Source organism: Mus caroli, unplaced genomic scaffold (genome assembly GCF_978045245.1).
Source record: "Mus caroli unplaced genomic scaffold, Mus_caroli_1 scaffold_1, whole genome shotgun sequence".
NCBI classification, from domain to species: domain Eukaryota; kingdom Metazoa; phylum Chordata; class Mammalia; order Rodentia; family Muridae; genus Mus; species Mus caroli.
In genome coordinates this window covers 170,636,147-170,651,712 of record NW_028227256.1, presented here as the reverse complement: position 1 = coordinate 170,651,712, position 15,566 = coordinate 170,636,147, and positions in this window count along the sequence as shown.

Genomic DNA, 15,566 nt, shown 5'->3' with positions numbered 1-15,566 from the left:
CATGCTAGGCTCCTGTCTGTAAGTACACCACTAACAGTGTGGCCTTGGAGCCTCCCCTTGAAGTGGATCCCAAGTTGGGCCTGACACTGGACTTCCTTTCCCTCGGTCTATTCTCCATTTTTGTCCCTACAGTTCTTTTAGACAGGAACAATTCTGGATCAGAATTTTTGACAGTGGGATGGCAACCCCCTCCCTCCACTTGATGCCCTGTCTTTCTACTGCTCCAGTAGACTCTACAAGTTCCCTCTCCCCACTGTTGGGCATTTCATCTAAGGTCCCTTTGAGTCCTGAGAGTCTCTCACCTTCCAGGTCACTGGTACTTTCGGGAGGGTTCCCCCACCTCCTACTCCCCGAGGTTGTCTGTTTCCATTCATTCTGCTGGCCCTCAGGACTTCTCTCCTGTCTCCCTCCCCACCCCACCCCAATACCTGCTCCTGTTCCCTTTTTCCCCTTTCCTTCTCTCCCTCCCAGGTCCCTTCCTCTCTGTGCCTCCTGTGATTGCTTTCTTCTCCCTCCCAAGTGGGATTGAAGCATCCTCACTTGGGCCCGTCTGCTTGTTAACCTTCTTGAGTTCTATGGAGTATATCCTAGGTATTCTGTACTTTTTTGGCTAATATCTACTTATTAGTGGGTACATACCAGTAAAACATTACGTGAGCCTGTCTTAGCAAAACACCACAGGAGTCTGCATCACATGACATATCTAAAAACTTCCACTTCAGAGTAACTGACTAATATGTCCCATTAATGAAAAATAGAAAGAATGAATCTAGGGAATGGATAGTTTAGGGAAGGAATGTGTGACACAGATACTCTTAGATATAAACACAAAAAATGAAAATACGCAGTGCCTAAATAATCAATGTTATAGCTAGTAAAAGGATAAGAATGAGTCTGTTAAAATAAAAATTTTAATTGAACCTTTCAAAAAGATGTAGTTGCATAGCCTAAAGAGAAGACACACAAGTGCTGAATGTTATTAAAGGTCATGTGTTGAGTGTGGAGTCTATTCAGAGAGGCTCAGCTGACAATGGGTCAGATGTTGTGTGTCCTCGGGGGAAGGAAAAATAAAGACATCAAAAGGCATGGATGAAATAAAATCCCCATCCAGGGGGAAGTAAAGGATGCATGGTTGGGTTAAGAGAGTAAAGGAAGAGCAGAAATTCTCGCCACCGGAAAGGTCTTCGTCTGATCCGCAGCGTGGACTCACCGCGGGGTTCCGAGCAGAGGACGGGTCAGGGGGCTCCGTTTTTTCTTAACTTGCAGTCTGATAGAATCGCCCCATGACGGAGTAGCAGAGTATTGCTTTATGATTCAACATTGTCAGAAGGAGATGAGGTCTCGCTGCTGCTGATTTTTAGGACTTCTGAAGACTTAACTCACAAGCCAGGAGTTAAATAAGAACCTGCTTTCTCCTGTTGCTGGAAGCTAACTACTGTACTGCTTTACCAAGGGAAGTGAACGGGCTTGTTAAGTCAGAGTGCTCACCCTCTGGGCTAACAGGTTATGATTTTTTAAAAGTACTTTCAAATGGGAAAAGATCTCAAATGAGTGTCATCCCTTCGTGCTGCAAATATTCCTCCCTCCTGGCAGCTGGCTTAGGTTTCTGCATACCCACCACTCTGCCTAATTCTCTGGAGTTGCATTTTAAACCAGACTGCTGCCGTATTTCAGGTGACTATGTATCTCCCATGTTCTCAGGGGCAGGAGGCCCTGATGCTTCGCTCTGTCCAGCATTCTGGCATTTCTCCCTTTTGCCCCAAGACCAGGAGGACTCCTAAACGTTCCAACCTTCTGTCTCAGTTGTACTCCACACTCCCCAAAAACTGCCTGCTGGTACATACGACCCTTAATTCAAGCCTGTTTTCTCCTCCAAATAATGATCAATTTGTCAGACCAAGGAGCCAGACAGACAGATTGGTGTAGTTTTCTGTAGGTGGAGGAAGCATCCTGAGGACTCCAAAGACAGCTTCCCCTCTTGGGAATATGAGGGTCCCTAGAAGAATCCCAGTTGCTACAAATGCTAGAACATGCTAGAACACCTGAATCCTGGGACATCATGCCAGGTATTCCTAGACGAGGATAACATGAGTCCCTGTGGCACCCCCATCCCAACCCTCATGAGGACCTTCTGAACTTGAGGTACAACCAGACAAATGGGTGGCCCAGGTCCCCATGCTGAGTTCTTCAGTCCTGTGGGTGCCTGGGTATGTCCTAGCACATGTGCTTAAGAACCTCCAAGGACAAAGGGAGCCTAGGGGTGCATAAAGGCCTGCAGTCCCTCTGAGTCAGGCTCTGGCCTCAGGAATGACTCTCACCCCACTCCAGCCCTCTCCTGTTCATGATAAACTGGAAGCCACAGAAGATGTCAAGGGGAATAGCAGATGAGGGCTATCAGAAATGACTTCCAATACAAATTACAATAGCAATTGTATGATTGTTACATACAGTAGTGTTGAACAGATACTCATCCCCAAGCTAAGTCTAGCAAAGCTGAGGGAAGCTCACACTCTCAAATTGCTGATAATGTTCGATTTCATACAGCATCCTTGGAGAGTGAGTTCACCCCAAAACCCATCACATGTACATATGTACATATGTATATGTGTATATGATATGTGTATATGTGCATATGTGCATATGTATATTGTACATGTATATGTATATGTATATGTATATGTATATGTATATGTATATGTATATGTATATGTATATGTATATGTATATGTATATGTATATGTATATGTATATGTATATGTATATGTATATGTATATGTATATGTATATGTATATGTATATGTATATGTATATGTATATATGCAAACACATATGCAGCCACTACATATACATTTATGGACACACTGCATTTGAGCAACTCAGAGACACATTAGAGACTGTTCATTTATTCATTTGCTCAATTTATAGTTACTGGACACTTGTTATACACCAAACACAATTCCAGGAACACAAAAATTGAGCATGAGCAAAAAAACAAAAATATCCATCTTGGCAACTTGTATATCCACCGTTGTTTAAATAGCGCCAAACTGCAAACAACCTAAAAGACTCTCTTAGACTGGAAGAGCCGTGCCCTGAGCACACTGCAGCACCAACGAAGGTCTATTCTGGAATCCACGCTGGATGTGCCAGAAAGAAACTTCCGAACTGTTAGATACAGAATAAAAATAGTTCCATACGTTGTTTATGGAAGCACACATACAAATAAGTCAGTTGGAGGCCCACCAAACTCGGAATCTTAGCTGAACCCAGAAGGGAGAGCGCGAAAAGAAAGCAGCTAAGTTACTTTATTTCTTAAACATCTACAACAAATAGATGCATGAAAAGTTAGCCCTACTGTGTATTACATGTTAAGCACACAGATGTTTATTTTAGCAATATGATTCCTCTTTTTCTTCAGAGTAGATACTTTTTTGCTTTTATCATGATTGTTGTGGTTTTTATTATTTCGTTTTATTGCTGTGTTTGATTAGGCCCCCATCTCTCTGAGACCCACAAACTGAAGCCTACACTGTCCACTGCCAGGGTTCAGGAGAGCAAAATCAGCCCGGGCAAAGTGCCTGACGCCCCCTGGCGGCACAGACCAGACCGGCAGCTCTGGGAAAGCTGAGCTGGTTTAGGGCTGGGAATTTGTTCGACCTCTTTAAAGACCAATCTGCCATTATCCAGCCCAGTTGAGGAGACATGCTCTACTTATTATTCAGGAATGCTGTTTTTAAGGTTTACCCTCGAGAAGCTCAAGCATGAGCTCAGGGAAATGTGTGCAGATGTCTTTGCATCATCGTCCACAGTGACCAAAACTGAAAAGGGCACCATTATCCACCATTAGGAAAACAGATTAGTGACACGTCGCGCCCAGTGAAATACTCTACCACAGTAAGTCACAACCCATGCTGAGGAAAAGGGGGAGCCCTGGAGCCTTCCCTCTCTAAAATACCATTTATGAGGAAATTGCAGGTAAGCCAAACGCCAGACATCGTGGGTGGGCCCACACACATGTACTGACTGCAAAAACAGATGCTGGAAGAATAAATACCAGATGCAGGAGAGGGGACCGCATGGGCCCTTGGCTGAATGGCAGAATGTGATTTCTCTTAGAGAAATCAAAGGCTGGATTGCACTCCTGAAATCCCAGAACACAGGAGGCAGAGAAGTCAGCAGAGAAGGCCAACCCAGGTACAGTGCAAAAAGGGTCAAGAAAGAAAGCAGGGAAGTATGGAAAGAGACAGAAAGAATAAACCAAAGTAAGTATGACCAAAATTTATAATTAAACCGAGTTAGGTGGTGGGTGCCTAGGTGCTTCTTGTTAAATTATCTAATTACCTGTCTTGTTAAATTATCTAATATTTTAATCTGTTTGTTGTATGATGGTAGATGGGGTTGGGAGAGATCTGTGCATAGGAAAGCCAGAGAAAGCAATCAATGTCTCTTAGCTAAATGGAACCTAAAGACAAGACACACAGAGAGGTGTGGCCTCCGGGAGGAGAAAAGCGATAATGCAGGATATTGTAAATGAGGGGGAGGGGCATTATTCTCAGTGCAGTGGAGCTTTAAGCAGAGGATCATGTGTGCTATAGTAGGATACTCTTCTATGTTTAAAGTGGGAGGAAGCCAACTGAGTTGGAGGTCAAGGATGAAGAGGTCTTTATAGTAATGTGAGAAGACACCACTCAGGTCATATGCTGTGGTATCTGATATATTTTGAAGAGGAATAGATGGAGCCTAGCCAGGGAATTGATGAGAAGTCTGTCTGAGATTTATTAAGCAGCAGGGTGGGGGGTGGGGTACTGAGATGAGCAAAGTGGTGGAAGTTGAAGAGGGGCTGTAACTAGAATGGATCGGTGGGTGGTTCCTCGCCAAGACAGGAATGAAGAATCTCATTCTGTCGTTTGTCAGCCACACAAGTGGAGGCGCAGAGCTGACAAAGTCCCAGAAGTTCGTGGGAAAAGTTGAGTAGGGTCAAGAGGTATAAATTTAGGTGTCATTGGTGTATTGTTCAAAGCCATGCAATTAGGCAGACAGTGTAAATAAAAAAATAAAATAAAAATAAAAAAAAGACTGGGACCAAACTCTAAGCGCCCCTCCATTTTATTGTAGGGAAAAGAGAACCCAGCAAATAGACTTAACGAAGTAGAAGAATGGGTGGGGGGTGTTGCGGGGCATGAGAGATGCCAAGCCAGGAACGTGTTGGAAGTTGGAAGCAGCGTTCAAACTGTTAGAGATGCTGCTGTGTAACCAAATAAACAGCGCGCAGGCAGGGAGCCAGCCCCTCCTCTTGGAGCTGGCAGTACTGGAGCCTGGATGGTTTTGACAAAAGCAGTTCAGAGGAGTAGGGGCTCTGCAGGGGCGGAGGCCAGATGGCCCGAGGTTGACGAGTGAGTGGGGACTGCAGAAGATTTGTGTATGGGTGGGTCTTTTGAGAAGCTTGGCTCTGAGCAAAGGAGACCGATGAGGTAAGCCAAGAGACGGGGGCATGATGGAGGGAATTATTTGCCGTGCTTATTCGAGTCCACATGCAGAAGAAAGGAACACCGGAGAGAGAGAGAGAGAGTGGAGGAAGCAACAGAGGAGAGAAGGAAGGAGGTTGAAGTCCAAACCCCACCGCTCACTAGACTGAGCTGTGGCGCTAACTCTCTTCCCTCTGATCCAGGTCCCAAGCTGTTTCCCAGAAGCTCATTACCTCTCCTTATTGTTTGCTTGCTCATGGGTGCCACCAGCTCCCGGGGTTCATACACTAAATCTCCCACTACCATCTCCTCTGAATACACAAGTCTTACAGTCGTCCCCTCCCTATCTGGGCTATGCATCTGCCCAGGGAACTCGAGGGGAAAATAAGCAAACTGAAGAAAATTAATTCTGACCTATTTTTATGCATTCCGTATAAATGCATGAAATAGATTATGTTTGACAGTGGTAAACAGAGAAGCCCCCCAAAAATCCAATTTATCACTTTAATTATATATGCTTTTCTTCCTCAATCTCCGGGGAAGAATAAGCCTGCAGCAGTTTTCAGTCCTTTCTATGAAGCCATTCCCAAATTATTAATGCTGCTCTTAGTAACCACATGTCCTCGGTGACAGATGTCCTATCTGAAGCACACAGGCGAAGTTTAACCTGTCACCTTGGAGGTGCTCACGAGGAGGGGGTGTAAAGGGGCATAAAGTTGAGGAGCTAGAACTGGAACTCGGAGCTATGAGTCAAAAGAACTGCCAAGACAAAGTTGCTCCAAGCAGGTGGTCTCCCACTTGAACTATGGGAAGTATTCAGGCACTGAGTTATGTGGACATTGGACCAACTCAGAGCCACACAACCGCCTTTAGTGAAAGAGTCTCACACCCCACCTCCCCAGCCTCCAACAATGTAGCAGCCATCCCGTAATGTTCCTGTGCAGAAGCAGGAAACCAAGAGGGAGATTGGAGGACTCTGGTACCCGATCTAAGCCTGTTTTGTTTTGTTCTCTTTTATTTGTTGAACACATGCTCTTCCAGATACCTAAGTGCAGCAAGGTTCCAGGCAAACCTGGTCCTTGCCTTCCAGAAATGTGCAGCCCTGGGGGAGAAAGAATGTGATGCAAGAGGTGGTTGTAACACCAGATGAAGGCAGGATGTCCGTGCACAGAGGCCAGGCAGTGGTCAAGACAGGAAGAGGTCTGTATTCAACAGGGTTCTTCGGAGGAACAGAACAAATAAAATGGATACATGTTACAAAGGAGATTTCTTAGATTATATCGTAGGGTGTACTAGTGATAACATATTTGCTGACTAGTTTGCACTTTGATTATAATCAAAATCAAGACATTTGATTTCTTACAGTTATGGTTGTGAGCCTACTCTAACGGCTGAGCCATCTCTCTGATTTGTATATTGGGATAAGTGACCCTGTGAACTCACACAGAAAACACCAGGGGAGGACCAGGCTAGGAGGACAAATAGTACTTTTCCCTTTGTTGTGACAACATACACCACAAAAGCAACTTAAGGAAGGGAGGGTTTGTTTGGGCTCATAGTTTGAGCAGTCCACCGCGACAGGGAAAACGTGGCTGAGGTGGCTGATCACACTTGTGGGCCGTCAGGAAATACAAATGCATGCTGGCACTCCACTTGCTCCGGCAGTCGGGACCCAAGACCCTGGGATGGTGCTGCCTGCTTTAGTTAACCTTTCCGGGAACATCCTCAGAGACATGCCCAGAGGTATATTTCCATGGTGACTCTAAATCCAGTCCAGTTGATGGTGAAGACTACTCGGTACAGAAAGGGAGGATTCAGTCTCAGTTGGTTGAGTTGAGTACCTGCATGTAGCTCCACAGAAGCAGCTGGGCGCTCCCATCTGACACTTGGTTAGACCTTGGCCCCGGAAGACATCCTGGGGCTTCACTGAAATAAGGATAGTAATTTAACCCATAGCATAGATGAGAACACAGACTGGAGTCAAATAAAATGAGCCTGCGACCAGAGTCTGCAGAGCTCCTTGAAAACCCGTAGAGTACCCAGGGAAGGAGTTACAGAGACAAAGTTCGTAGCTGTGATGAAAGGATGGACCATTTAGAGACTGCTGTATCCAGGGATCCGTCCCATAATCAGCTTCTAAACGCTGGCACCATTGCATACACTAGTAAGATCTTGCTGAAAGGACCCAAATATAGCTGTCTCTTGTGAGACGATGCCGGGGCCTAGCAAACACAGGAGTGGATGTTCACAGTCAGCTATTGGATGTATCACAGGGCTCCCAATGGAGAAGCTAGAGAAAGTACCCAAGGAGCTAAAGGGATCTGCAACCCTATTGTTGGAACAACATGATGTACTAACCAGAACCCTGGAGCTCTTGTCTCTAGCTGCATATGTATCGAAAGATGGCCTAGTCGGCCATCACTGGAAAGAGAGGCCCATTGGACTTGCAAACTTTATATGCCCCAATATAGGGGAACACCAGGGCCAAAAGAATGGGAATGGGCGGGTAGGGAAGTGGGGGGCGCTATGGGGGACTTTTGGGATAGTATTGGAAATGTAATTGAGGAAAATATGTAATAAAAATATTAAAAAATAAATAAATAAATAAATAAATAAATAACAGTAAAAAAAAAAAAAAAAAAAAAAAGAAAACCCGTAGAGCAGGAAGCAGAGACTGTGCCTGCAGAGAATGATGGGAAAGTTCCGTACAGAGATGGGAGCCAAGTGAAGAGAAAGACTGCGTCTTGGTTTTAAAGAAGGGGGCAATAATCAACAGGAACAATGTTGACATTAACTCAAATAACGAGATCAAGCCTGCTTCTGGGATACACTGGAGATGTGATAGAGGGTGGAGACAGACAGGTTGGGTTGAACTGGGGGGTGAGGCCGGGGTAACATGCACAACTAAGGGTTTACCAAACATTTTTGCTCTGTGGTATAAATCTTTCTTTTTAAAGGTTTTTTTTTTCCTTATTTTTTTATTTAATTTGTGTTGGTGTTTTGCCTGCAACATGCATGCAATACCCATGGAGGTCAGAAAAAGGCACTGGATCCTCTGCGACTTTGTGAATGGCCATCTATGTGCTGAGGGCAGAACCAAGGTCCTCTGGCAGAGCAGCTGGTACTTGTAACCACTGAGCCATCTCTCCAGCCCCAAGCTTTTGTTTAAATGTCACACTCAGCAACTGAGTGAAGCTGATTCCACACTGGAACGTGGCCTTGCGTACGTGCTCTTAGAACTAAGATCAGTATCTTAGAACACCCATGACCATGTGTGGCATCCTGATGCAGAATGACTGAGTGAGCTGTCACAGGTGTGACAGGGGAAGAGCCCCTGGCTTGTTTGGAGCAGCTTCGAGGTGAAGACAACAGAAGTTGGGGTTTTTGTTTTGTTTTGTTTTGTTTTTTTCCAGAAGCATCTAGTGAAAAGACCAAGTTGAGATGGCATAACGGAATTCATGGGACGTGGGGGCTTGAATACCATTATCATAGCGATGGAAAGCGCCTTAGAAAGGATACAAGAAGAATCCAGTTGCTGGAGGCTTCTGCACACTACTAAACATTGGGTGTCGTTATTACGACGATACAAATTAAAACTTCACCTTCAATAAGGTTAAAGCCACCATCTCAGGTACTCCACTCATGAAGCAGCTTAACCAAGACTTTAATGAGTTTTTTTGTTTGTTTGTTTGTTTGTTTTGTTTTGTTCTGATTCCAGCAGTCCTAGGGACTACACTTTGATGCATCTTGAGCCTCACGTTCTGAGCAAGGACTAGAGACACAAAGATGCGCTGGATTCCACACTTGACTTCGAAACGGCTGAACGTGAAATAGAGGAAGATTTTGATTAAAAACAAAACAAAACGAAACAAAAAACAAATGCAATACAGTGTGGTAAACAGAATAATGGGGGAGAAATGTCTTAAGAAGCGCAAAGACTGTATTCTAGTGTGTGCCTGTCTTTTTCTGAGTTCAAGGAGCCAATGAACTAGAAGTAGAGAGGAGCACTGAGAAAGTTTGCTGGCTCTAAGGATTATTGAAAACACAGGTGCAAGAAAGGGTGGGGGAGCGGGTGGAGAGAGAAATGACGTCTGCAGATTAATTTCAGAAGTCTTTTGTTTTAGATTTTATGTATTTATTTATTTATTCACTTTACATCCCAAACACAGCCCCCCCTCTCCCTCCTCTCCTCCCAGTCCCACCCTCACAAGCCCCTCCTCCCATCGCCCCTCCTCTTCTCCTTAGAGGAGGGGAAGCAGCCCCCCCCCCAGGGACCCACTCTGGGACATCAAGTCACAGCAGGACTAAACACTTCCTTTCCTCCTGAGGCCCAACAAAGCAGTCCAGCTAGGGGAAGGACATTCAATGGCAGGCAACAGAGTCAGAGACAGGCTCTGCTCCAGTTGTTAGGGATCCTGCAGGAAGACCAAGCTGCACATCTGCTACAAATATGTACGGGATCTACATCCAGCCCCTGCATGCTCTTTGGTTGGTGGCTCAATCCCTGTGAGCCCCCCATGGGTCCAGGTTAGTTGACTCTGCAGGTCTTCTGTGGTCCTTGACCCCTCTGGCTCCCTCAGTCCTATCCCCAACTCTTCCGGAAGATTCCCCAGGCTCCGCCTGATGTTTGGCAGTGGGTCTCTGTATCGGCTTCCATCTACTTCTGGATGAAGCCTCTCAGAAGTATTTTTTTTTTCTGTCTCCAGCAGCCCTAGGGACTGCACTTTGATGCATCTTGAACCTCATGTTCTGAGCAAGGACTAGAGACACAAAGATGAGCTGAACTCCACACTTGACTTTGAAACAGCTTTGTTAGCCTCCTGTCTGCAAACAGTAGCAGCATATCATTAATAGAATCAGGGATTATCTCTCTCCCATGGGATGGGTCTCAAGTTGGGCCAGTCACTGGTTGGCTATTCCCTCAATCTCTGTTCCATCTTTATCCTTGTGCATCTTGTAGGCAAGACAAATTTGGGGTCAAAGGTTTTGTTTGTGGGTTGGTGTCCTCCTCCCTCCTCTGGATGTCCCACCTGGCTACAGGAGGTGCCCACTTCAGTCTCTATATGCTCAGCTGCTACGAGTCTCGGCTAGGGCCACCTCTATATCACTGTCCCCAGTCTCTGGCTTGTTCCAGAAGTGCCCCACCCCCATCAATTTCTGTTCACTCCCCCCAGTCCTCTCACCCCATCCCCATACCGGATCCCCATCCCCTGCTTCCCCTCCCTACCACCTCTCCCATCCAGTTCTCTCCCTCTAAATCTCACTTAGAGAGGAAAATAACTTTCTTTAAGCAACTGTTGTCAATGTGGCCACAAGGAGTCACTGCAGACATGACTCAAACAGTTTCCCATTGGCCCTTCCAAATTCTGCCTAGATGCCTCTAGAGGAAGGGGGATGACAGGGGGAGGGAATAAGGGGATTGAACAGATGCCTCCTGGTGATTCCTCCCTTGCCGGCCAGGTCCAGAGTTCAGTTCCAATCTGGCTCCTTCCTTTGCTTTGCCTTTCAGCTCCTGTCCTAAGTTTTTAAGCATGTATTACACATCTCCAATTTGTTCTGTCTTTAGAACCTAACTCAGAAATGTTCTGGGGTCTTTCTTGGACCTCTGCTTCCAGCAAACCATGTGGTCCCAGTCACAAGCTGAACAACTAAGTATCTGCACGCAGGTTGCTTCATCTTTTGGACCTCCCAAGAAGTGACATTCAGGAAGAAGTCTAGTAGTGACAGGTGACCTGACTCACCAATGCTCGCCTTCAACAAGTACTTCCTCCTTGTGTGCTATGGCTCTAATCCTGTGATAATCAAGAAGGCAGCCAACAGCCACATGTAACATCAAACATTAAATCTACTAAAACAAAAACCAATATAGTTGTACTTTCTCAGCCTTGCCAGCCAATTTCAAATATTTGATATCTACGGTGTAACCAAGAGCTACCACAGGAAGCAGCCAGGGAACATCTTCAGCATCTTAGAGTGCTCCAAGAGACAGCACTGTTTAAGTACCTCATGGCTTTAAATCTCAGGAAACCTCCATTACACTCAAAGTATAATCATTTGCTCCCCTTAGAGATGAGGTCCCTGAAACCCAAAAGGTTGTAAAACTTAGCCAAGGTTTCTCATCAGATTAAGAATCAAAGCAAGGATTCAAGCTTGGGCAGTTGATTGACTCCACACCTAGTCTGCTGCCCCCATGCCCAGAGCTGTCCCCAGTAACCATTCTCCTGAGTTCCCCTCTACCCTTCTGGGAGTTTCTCAGTCTCCAGCAACCACTGGCCCTCGCAGCTGTTGCCCTGACAGTGACCTACACAGTTAGGTACCAGGGCTTCCAGCCTCTTTTGGAAGAGAACCCTCTCACCTTTCTGTCCAATCCCCTGCAGATGTAGCTAACCTGCAGCCAAGGATATGAGTGCAGCCCAACACAAAATTGTACGCCTGCTCAAAGCCCCTGCAGCGTCCTTTTTGTAACTCATTGCATGGTTCTCCGGTGGACTTTGTTGGTGATGGTGTCCTGCTGCAATGCAAACACAGCCTGATGGGTTTGGAACCTTTCACTAACCCGTAGTAGGTCTTCATTCAGTGCAGGCTGAGTCCTAGAAGATTTGTGACCTCAGTGCTACTCTCCAGAGTCACCTGCATCTGCATGGGAGTTGACGGGCAGCCAGCTGAGCTCAGACACTAAATTCATCCACCTCTGAAGGTACACTGGCATGTCACCCACAGGGGGTGAGTGATGGATGACCTAGAATTCACTTCACACCCACAACGGCTGCTGCGACACAATGACAGTGGATGAAACCAGGGAGATGCTATGAGCATTCTGTGCTCCCAACATCACAGATGTTTTGCGTGTGAGGCCACTCTGTCTCCACCGGAACTGACCTGTGCCACCCACTGGACCCATTGCTGAACAAGTTGAGGAAAGACCAGAAATCTGCAGGCAAAGAATGAGGAAGGAAAATGTAGGTGCTAACCCCTCTAGGGGGGTGAGTAACACACTGAACTCTATCTTCCCTCCTTACTACATGAACATTAAAACAATCTGACCACCAGAACACTACCTAGCAGCGACAGAGTCACATGGCGTTCCCACTTCCACCAAGTCAGAGAATCTTTGGCAAGGACACGGGAATCTCACTCTCTCTGTTCTTGCCTTCATCAGGAAATGGATATTTTTTCCCCAAATTCATAGTGTTTGGTTTCAGACCCTGGGACAAGGGACTGTATCTTTTACACACCAAAGCAGATTTGGCTGCTAGGTTCTCCCAGCATCCCTCAGTCTCTACCTGGCATAACCTGCCCCCAACTCTGAACTTTCCAGCCCAGAGGCTGAGCTGCCCTCCCTTCAGAGGCTCTTCCCTATATAATCCAGAAATTTTGGTTCTCTCTCTCTCTCTCTCCCTCTTCCTCTCCCTATCCCTCTCCCTCTACTTCCCTTTTTCCCTCTCCCTCTGTCTCTCTGTCTCTGTCTCTCTGTCTCGCTCTTCCTCCCCCTCCTACTCCCCCTCTCCCTCTCCCTGTCTCTGTCCTTTTCCCTCTCCCTCTCTATGTCTCTTCCTTTCTCTGTCTCTCTTCCCTGTCTCTCTGTCTTTCTCTCTCCCTCTCTCTCTCCCTCTCTCAGTCTCTCTCTGTCTCTCTCTGTATCTCTCTGTGTCTGTCTCTCTCTCTCTCTCTCTCTCTCTCTCTCTCTCTCTCTCTCTCTGTCTTTCTCTTTCATTCTCTCCTCTCTGAGGAACCCAGAGTACCTCCAGGTATTGTTCTGCTACCTCACCTTACTGCAAACCCTCAAGCCCAACATTCTTTTCACTTCAGTAAAACCACACGCCTGCATTAATCCCTTCAAATTGAGGGGAAGTTGAGAGTGCTCCCACATTTTCAGGGTCATTGCTGTCAGCTCCAAGCCTGACCTCGACCCTTAATGGTTAGAAACATTTTCCTGCAGTGAATAAAGTTGCTTTTGACTTCAAGGGACCTTTCCTCATCATTTGCATACCCGTGGCCCCAACACTCTCCCTCTCTCTAGGCAGTCTTGCTTTCTCTCTCTTCCCCCTCTTCTCTCCCATCCATTGGCAACTTCCCTAGCCTTTTTCCTTGGGGCAAGTGAATTTGCCTGCCCAAGAGCAGCTTCACAGGCCAGAGAGATAGCTCAATGGTTAAGAGCACTAACTGCTCTTCCAGAGGTCCTGAGTTCAATTCCCAGCAACCACATGGTGGCTCACAACCATCTGTGATGGGATCTGATGACTTCTTCTGATGTGTGTGTGACGTGTACTCACATACATAAACTAAATAAATGATTCTTTAAAAAAAAAAAAGAGCAGCTTCCCACTAAACCTTCATATCCTGCATACACACACACATACACATACACACACACACACACACACACACACACACACACACACACACACAAATGACTTTCCTCAAAAAGCCTTATTGTCTGAAAATTCCTCCTGCAATTTGACCAGATCCCTCCATCTTTCATCTTCTGTGTTCTGTTCTGTCCTCAGTGACGATGGAGATCTCTATAAGGGAACTTTGAGTTCTTTATTTTTATCTATTAAAAATAAAGTTTCTATGAACACACTTTGCATGTCTTTCTTTTTTACTAGATATTTTCTTTATTTACATTTCAAATGTTATCTCCTTTCTGGATCTCCCTCCGAAAATCCCTCCCCTTATCCCCTTCTCCCTCACCTGCTCACCAACCCACCCACTCACACTTCAGGCCCTGGCATTCACCTATACTGGGGCATAGAGACTTCACATGACCAAGGTCCTCTCCTCCCATTGATGACCAACTAGGCCATCCTCTGCTGCACATGTAGCTGGAGCCATGAGTCCCACCAGGTGTACTCTATGGCCAGTGGTTTAGTCCCTGGGAGCTCTGGGGATACTGGTTAGTTCATATTGTTGTTCCTCCTATGAGGCTGTAAACCCCTTCAGCTCCTTGGGTTCTTTCTCTAGCTCCTTCATTGGGGACCCTGTGCTCCGTCCAATGGATGGCTGTGAGCATCCAATACTGGATTTGTCAGGCACTTGCAAAACCTCAAAGGGGACAGCTACATCAGGTTCCTGCCAACAAGCACTTGTTGGCATCCACAATAGTTTCCAGGTTTGATGATTGTATATGGGAAGGATCCCCAGGTGGGGCAGTCTCTGGCTGATCATTCCTTCAGTCTCTGCTCCACACTTTGTCTCTGTAACTCTTTCCATGAGTATTTTGTTCCCCCTTCTAGGAAGGATCAAAGTATCCACACTTTGGTCTTCCTTCTTCTTGAGTTTCATGTGGTTTGTGAATTGTATCTTGGGTATTCCGAGCTTTTAGGCTAATATCCACTAATCAGTGAGTGCATATCATGTATGTTCTTTTGTGATTGTGTTACCTCACTTAGGATGATATCCTCCAGATCTATCCATTTGCCTAAGAATTTTATAAATTCATTGTTTTTAATTGCAGAGTAGCACTCCATTGTGTAAATGTACCACATTTTCTGTATCCATTCCTCTGTTGAGGTACATCTGGGTTCTTTCCAGCTTCTGGCTATTATAAATAAGGCTGCTATGAACATAGTGGAGCATGTGTTCTTATTACCAGTTGGAACATCTTCTGGGTATATGCCCAGGAGAGGTATTGCTGGGTCCTCCAGTAGTTCTATGTCCAACCTTCTGAGGAATCACCAAATTGATTTCCAGAGTGGTTGTACCAGCTTACAATCCCACCAGCAATGGAGGAGTGTTCCTCTTTCTCCACATCCTCACCAACATCTGCTGTCACCTGAGGTTTTGATCTTAGCCATTCTGACTGGTGTGAGGTGGAATCTTAGGATTGTTTTGATTTGCAATTCCCTGATGACTAAGGATGTCAAACTTTTTTTTAGGTACTTCTCACTCAGCCATTTGCTATTCCTCAGTTAAGAGTTCTTTGTTTAAATCTGTATCCAACTTTTTAATAGGGTTATTTGTTTCTCTGGAATCTACCTTCTTGACTTCTTTGTATATATTCAATATTAGCACTCTATCAGATTTAGTATTGGTAAAGATCTTTTCCCAATCTGTTGGTTGCCTTTTTGTCTAATTGACAGTGTCCTTTGCCTTACAAAA